General features: G+C 55.0%; 1 non-coding gene across 1 annotated transcript; it reads right to left on the bottom strand.

The window, feature by feature from the left end:
- Positions 1–381: 381 nt before the first annotated feature.
- LOC145655394 (18S ribosomal RNA) lies at positions 382–2,225 on the bottom strand. Its single transcript, XR_014121523.1, has one exon. It is a non-coding gene; the product is annotated as an 18S ribosomal RNA (ribosomal RNA).
- Between the last annotated feature and the right edge of the window lie 5,275 nt (positions 2,226–7,500).

Below are 7,500 nucleotides of genomic sequence, written 5' to 3'. Positions count from 1 at the left end.
CGAGCGAGAGGGAGGGCGCGGGACGGACCCGTACGACCCGCTCGACTCGCAGGCGCTTCTCCTGCCGGCAAGGTGAGGGGAAACCGGCCTTCGCCCGACGAGCGGGGACGCCGAGTTTTTTGAACGACGCGTCTCTCGCGCTGGAACCCAGAGAATACCGGGGCCTGCGGGGGGGGGGTGCTGAAGGACGAGGCGGAGGACGAGGACGAGGAAGGGGTGGGAGGGACTAGGCTCCTCCTTTATGCCTTCTGTCCAGCCTGACCTGCAAGCGACCACGTGTAACAGCAACCCCGAAGACCCTTTCGACCCTGGGCCCCGACGCGGGGGGACGGCGAAGTCGAGGGGGTCGGGAGAGGAGGCACGCCGGACAGCGTTACCCGTTAATGATCCTTTCGCAGGTTCACCTACGAAAACCTTGTTACGACTTTTACTTCCTCTAGATAGTCAAGTTTGATCGACTTCTCGGCGCTCCGCCAAGGCCCGCGAGGAGCCCCGGCGGGGCCGATCCGAGGACCTCACTAAACCATCCGATCGGTAGTAGCGACGGGCGGTGTGTACAAAGGGCAGGGACTTAATCAACGCGAGCTTATGACCCGCGCTTACTGGGAATTCCTCGTTCATGGGGAATAATTGCAATCCCCAGTCCCCATCACGAATGGGGTTCAGCGGATTACCCGCACCTCTCGGTGTAGGGTAGGCACACGCTGATCCAACCATTGTGGCGCGCGTGCAGCCCCGGACATCTAAGGGCATCACAGACCTGTTATTGCTCCATCTCGCGTGGCTGAACGCCACTTGTCCCTCTAAGAAGTTTGACGCCGACCGCGGAGGGCCGCGTAACTATTTAGCATGCCGGAGTCTCGTTCGTTATCGGAATTAACCAGACAAATCGCTCCACCAACTAAGAACGGCCATGCACCACCACCCACAGAATCGAGAAAGAGCTATCAATCTGTCAATCCTTTCCGTGTCCGGGCCGGGTGAGGTTTCCCGTGTTGAGTCAAATTAAGCCGCAGGCTCCACTCCTGGTGGTGCCCTTCCGTCAATTCCTTTAAGTTTCAGCTTTGCAACCATACTCCCCCCGGAACCCACAGACTCGTGGTTTCCCTCACGCTGCCCGGCGGGTCATGGGAATAACGCCGCCGGATCGCGGGTCGGCATAGTTTACGGTCGGAACTACGACGGTATCTGATCGTCTTCGAACCTCCGACTTTCGTTCTTGATTAATGAAAACATTCTTGGCAAATGCTTTCGCTTTCGTCCGTCTTGCGCCGGTCCAAGAATTTCACCTCTAGCGGCGCAATACGAATGCCCCCGGCCGTCCCTCTTAATCATGGCCCTGGTTCAGGAAACCCACAAAATAGAACCGGAGTCCTATTCCATTATTCCTAGCTCAGGTATTCAGGCGAGAAGCGGGCCCGCTTTGAACACTCTAATTTTTTCAAAGTAAACGCTCCGAGCCCCGTCCGGACACCCAGCCAAGGGCATCCGGGGGGCACCGGGAGACAGGGTCTGAGACAGGCGGTGGCACGCCTCGCGGCGGACCGCCAGCCCACTCCCGACATCCAACTACGAGCTTTTTAACTGCAGCAACTTTAATATACGCTATTGGAGCTGGAATTACCGCGGCTGCTGGCACCAGACTTGCCCTCCAATGGGTCCTCACCCATGGGTTTAGGATACGCTCATTCCGATTACAGGGCCTCGAAAGAGACCTGTATCGTTATTTTTCGTCACTACCTCCCCGTGTCGGGAATGGGTAATTTGCGCGCCTGCTGCCTTCCTTGGATGTGGTAGCCGTTTCTCAGGCTCCCTCTCCGGAATCGAATCGAACCCTGATTCCCCGTTACCCGTGGTCACCATGGTAGCCGACTATGGTACCATCGAAAGTTGATAGGGCAGACATTCGAATGAGACGTCGCCGCCGCGGAGGGCGCGCGATCGGCCCGAGGTTATCTAGAGTCACCAAAGCGGCCGGGGGGCCCGAGCCCCCCGGATGGGTTTTGGGTCTGATAAATGCACGCATCCCCCGAAGGGTCAGCGCTCGTTTGCATGTATTAGCTCTAGAATTACCACAGTTATCCGAGTAACGTGTGGAGCGATCAAAGGAACCATAACTGATTTAATGAGCCATTCGCAGTTTCACTGTACCGGCCGTGTGCACTTAGACCTGCATGGCTTAATCTTTGAGACAAGCATATGTTACTGGCAGGATCAACCAGGTAGTTTGCACCGTGGTCTGGGATGAACCACGAGTGACATCCGCCTCCCCTTCCGGGGGCTAGGAAGCAGCGGGTTGTAAGTGCGTGCGCCGTCAGGTCCAGACGCCATACAGGGCTACCCAGGACAGCTTCCGCGGCCAGTGTAAACGTGCTCGCGCACCGCCCTCTGGCCTTCGGACGCCGACCTCTCACCTTGATGCAAAGCTGTCCCATCCGGTCATGCCCGCACCGTACCCCGTCCACCTCCTCCGGAGGTGCGGACGGCCGACTCCAGGTGCTTTCGGCGTTCCCTCTCTTCACGCCGTTTTGATTTTCGTGGGCCGCTGGTGGGGGGACAAGGGAAAGACCTCGTCGAATTCCCTCCCCCCTAGCCTCGCTCAACCTACGTTTCGTGATGTAACCAAGAAGAGTGATTCGTGGGCCCAGGTAGGTTTGAAGAGGAGGCCAACAAAGCAGGGCACTCCCTTCCTCCCAAACCACAGACACCAGTATAGGACAACTGAGTAGACAGACTGGCCGTCTGAGTCTCCCCCAGAGAGTTCTGGGATGGGTTACAAATAACCCCCACCCCCCATCAGAGGCTTGACCCGCTAGAACCAGGGAGGATCTGTCAAAACCGCTCTCCACATCAGAAGTTCTGGATCAGCCGGGGCTGGTCGGCAGACGTCCACCTAAGGCCGTGGCCTAACCCCGTGTGGGGGGATAGCGCTCGCACCCGTACACGTGGACACCCGCTCGTCAAATGGCTGGCTCCTCACTTACCGTAGGGGGAATGGTTTGCCTACCCCTGGCGGGTCTGGTACTCCACTCTACCAAACAAGGAAGCAACACACCAATAGACCCCTGCAACACCGGGCAGCTTTGGGCAGTGTCACTACACTCCTCCTTGTTCTTCACGTTCCTTCCGTGGTGATTTTTTTTTTTTTTTCGTGGCCATTGCCGTGCATGGCTTCCCCATCGCTTTGCATGCTCTCCATTGCCTCGTGCTGCTTCACCATTGGTCTCACCTGGAGACCGAAGCCGCTCTCCCAGTAACCCGATGGTACCTGGCCAGAAAACCCCGTGCCCGATTTCATCTAGGACAAGGGCCAAACCACAGACCGTGCCCGTCCAGGGTCAACCCCTGGTCGGACAGGCCTGGTGGGTCGATACCATGGATGTGGCAGGCCGACGAGAATCCACTGGTACATTTACAAACACGCCCACCCTGGTGGCATGGCTGTACGACCCATCGTCGAAGCACGCTGCGGCGGACTGAGCCATTGGATCCAGTTGCCTGGGCGTACACTCAGCCCAACAGACGCACTCGGGTCGGGGAGAGCAAAGCAGACTGTGTGCCTGGATGTGCCCACTTCCATAGGGGAATCGGCATGATGGTTCACTTAACCCGAGGAGGGCTCCCCTCGCGGGATAAGCACCCCCCTCGGGGGATGGGGGGGGGGGGGGCATCCAGAGCACACCACTTTCCGGTAGGGGACAGGCGTTTGATCATGTGTCCGAGGGAGAGCTCCCCTTGCCGGCCGAACACCCCTCGGACTCCCCTTGGGCTTCCAGAGAACGCCACTGGATGAATTTAGTGCTTGGACCCCATTGATTCTCTTTGCTCTCCCATATACCCGACGGGACCTATTTGCAAAACCCCGTGCCAACCAGACCTCCAGGAAGGGGGCTGGCGGCTAACCATGCCCAGCAGGGTGCACCCTGGTCGGACACTTTGGGAGGGTCGAGAGCCTGGAAGTGCCACCCGGGGGAGTAATTCTGATTTCCGTTTTAATGCACTCAGGGACAGCCCGAGGACCTCTGTAGTGCACCTGAGGCGGACTGAGCCGTCGGGTCCAGGGGTCTGGAGTTCGGAACCTCCAGGGTTCACCTGGCTGTTCTCTTAGCCCGGCAGGGTGCACCCTGGTCGGACACTTTGGGAGGGTCGAGAGCCTGGATGTGCCACCCCGACGAGTAATGAGTTTTCCCTTCGTATCTCTTCCGGACCAGGTCCGATTCGCACGAAACTCGCTGGGCATGGCCAGGAGCGCCCCCTGCTGCCCACGCCACCGTCCCCGCGCTTCTACTCCCGAGGGCCGAGGAGACAGCGAAGCGTGGGTCGGGTCGCCTGCTTCCAGGGTCTCCCTGGTACTCTCCAGTCTCCCGAGTCCATCGGGTCCGACCTCGTATTTTTAGCCCAGACGGGGAATGAGAAAGGGGCCCCCGACCGCCCGAGGGCGGGCGCTCGCTTCTCAGCCTAGGAACGTCCGATTCCCACGAAACTTTTACGCCAGACGTTCCTGGCAGCGAGCGCGTTCAAAGGTGACCCGCGCTGCTTCTCTCCTCCCAAGGGCCGAAGAGATATTCGTCTTCAAACCCGACCGGCCCTGTGTTTGCCGCCCCGGCGGTTTTAAAAAATCATAGCGTAAAAACGGTGGGTGCGCTTCGCCTGCCGCTTGGACAGCGTTAAACGGCAGCCCCGGCTCTTTCCAAAGGGCCCTCAACCGACTTTCTGCTCCCAAGGAGCCCAGAGATATGAAACCGATAAATCAAAACCCCGTGCCAACCAGACCTCCAGGAAGGGGGCTGGCGGCTAACCATGCCCGGCAGGGTGCACCCTGGTCGGACGCTTTGGGAGGGTCGAGAGCCTGGATGTGCCACCCCGACGAGTAATGAGTTTTCCCTTCGTATCTCTTCCGGACCAGGTCCGATTCGCACGAAACTCGCTGGGCATGGCCAGGAGCGCCCCCTGCTGCCCAGGCCTGGCTCTGGGCCTGGGCACACTTCATTCACTTTGTACCTTTAAATCATACTACTACTACTACTACTACCACCAGAATTCCAGGGCCAAGAGGTCACACAGTCATACACAGCAAAGTAGCTCTGGGCCTGGGCACACTTCAAGAAGTTTGACCCTTTATATAAGCCTAGAAATAGACTTCCAGAGCCAAGAGGTCAAACACAGTCATGCACAGCAAAGTAGCTCTGGGCCTGGGCACACTTCAAGCACTTTGTGCCTTTAAATCATACTACTACTACTACTACTACTACTACTACTACTACTACTACCAGACTTCCAGGCCCAAGAGTTCAAACACATTCATGCCCAGCAAAGTAGCTCTGGGCCTGGGCACACTTCATTCACTTTGTGCCTTTAAATCATACTACTACTACCACCAGACTTCCAGGGCCAAGAGGTCAACCACAGTCATGCACAGCAAAGTAGCTCTGGGCCTGGGCACACTTCAAGATGTTTGACCCTTTATATAAGCCTAGAAATAGACTTCCAGGCCCAAGAGTTCAAACACATTCATGCCCAGCAAAGTAGCTCTGGGCCTGGGCACACTTCAATCACTTTGTGCCTTTAAATCATACTACTACTACCACCAGACTTCCAGGCCCAAGAGGTCAAACACAGTCATGCCCAGCAAAGTAGCTCTGGGCCTGGGCACACTTCAATCACTTTGTGCCTTTAAATCATACTACTACTACCAGACTTCCAGGCCCAAGAGTTCAAACACATTCATGCCCAGCAAAGTAGCTCTGGGCCTGGGCACACTTCAAGATGTTTGACCCTTTATATAAGCCTAGAAATAGACTTCCAGAGCCAAGAGGTCAAACACAGTCATGCCCAGCAAAGTAGCTCTGGGCCTGGGCACACTTCAATCACTTTGTGCCTTTAAATCATACTACTACTACCAGACTTCCAGGCCCAAGAGTTCAAACACATTCATGCCCAGCAAAGTAGCTCTGGGCCTGGGCACACTTCAAGATGTTTGACCCTGTATATAAGCCTAGAAATAGACTTCCAGAGCCAAGAGGTCAAACACAGTCATGCCCAGCAAAGTAGCTCTGGGCCTGGGCACACTTCATTCACTTTGTGCCTTTAAATCATACTACTACTACCAGACTTCCAGGCCCAAGAGTTCAAACACATTCATGCCCAGCAAAGTAGCTCTGGGCCTGGGCACACTTCAATCACTTTGTGCCTTTAAATCATACTACTACTACCAGACTTCCAGGCCCCAGAGGTCAAACACAGTCATGCCCAGCAAAGTAGCTCTGGGCCTGGGCACACTTCAAGAAGTTTGACCCTTTATATAAGCCTAGAAATAGACTTCCAGAGCCAAGAGGTCAAACACAGTCATGCACAGCAAAGTAGCTCTGGGCCTGGGCACACTTCATTCACTTTGTGCCTTTAAATCATACTACTACTACCACCAGACTTCCAGGCCCAAGAGGTCAAACACATTCATGCCCAGCAAAGTAGCTCTGGGCCTGGGCACACTTCAATCACTTTGTGCCTTTAAATCATACTACTACTACCAGACTTCCAGGCCCAAGAGGTCAAACACAGTCATGCCCAGCAAAGTAGCTCTGGGCCTGGGCACACTTCAATCACTTTGTGCCTTTAAATCATACTACTACTACCAGACTTCCAGGCCCAAGAGTTCAAACACATTCATGCCCAGCAAAGTAGCTCTGGGCCTGGGCACACTTCAAGATGTTTGACCCTGTATATAAGCCTAGAAATAGACTTCCAGAGCCAAGAGGTCAAACACAGTCATGCCCAGCAAAGTAGCTCTGGGCCTGGGCACACTTCATTCACTTTGTGCCTTTAAATCATACTACTACTACCAGACTTCCAGGCCCAAGAGTTCAAACACATTCATGCCCAGCAAAGTAGCTCTGGGCCTGGGCACACTTCAATCACTTTGTGCCTTTAAATCATACTACTACTACCAGACTTCCAGGCCCCAGAGGTCAAACACAGTCATGCCCAGCAAAGTAGCTCTGGGCCTGGGCACACTTCAAGAAGTTTGACCCTTTATATAAGCCTAGAAATAGACTTCCAGAGCCAAGAGGTCAAACACAGTCATGCCCAGCAAAGTAGCTCTGGGCCTGGGCACACTTCATTCACTTTGTACCTTTAAATCATACTACTACTACCAGACTTCCAGGCCCAAGACGTCAAACACAGTCATGCCCAGCAAAGTAGCTCTGGGCCTGGGCACACTTCATTCACTTTGTACCTTTAAATCATACTACTACTACTACTACTACTACTACTACTACTACTACTACTACCAGACTTCCAGGCCCAAGAGTTCAAACACATTCATGCCCAGCAAAGTAGCTCTGGGCCTGGGCACACTTCAATCACTTTGTGCCTTTAAATCATACTACTACTACCACCAGACTTCCAGGCCCAAGAGGTCAAACACAGTCATGCCCAGCAAAGTAGCTCTGGGCCTGGGCACACTTCAATCACTTTGTGCCTTTAAATCATACTACTACT

Source organism: Electrophorus electricus, unplaced genomic scaffold (genome assembly GCF_041902795.1).
Source record: "Electrophorus electricus isolate QZ-2024a unplaced genomic scaffold, ASM4190279v1 Scaffold251, whole genome shotgun sequence".
Lineage (NCBI taxonomy): Eukaryota > Metazoa > Chordata > Actinopteri > Gymnotiformes > Gymnotidae > Electrophorus > Electrophorus electricus.
Note: the sequence above shows the minus strand (reverse complement) of the source record. Positions and strands in the feature narration are given on the sequence as shown.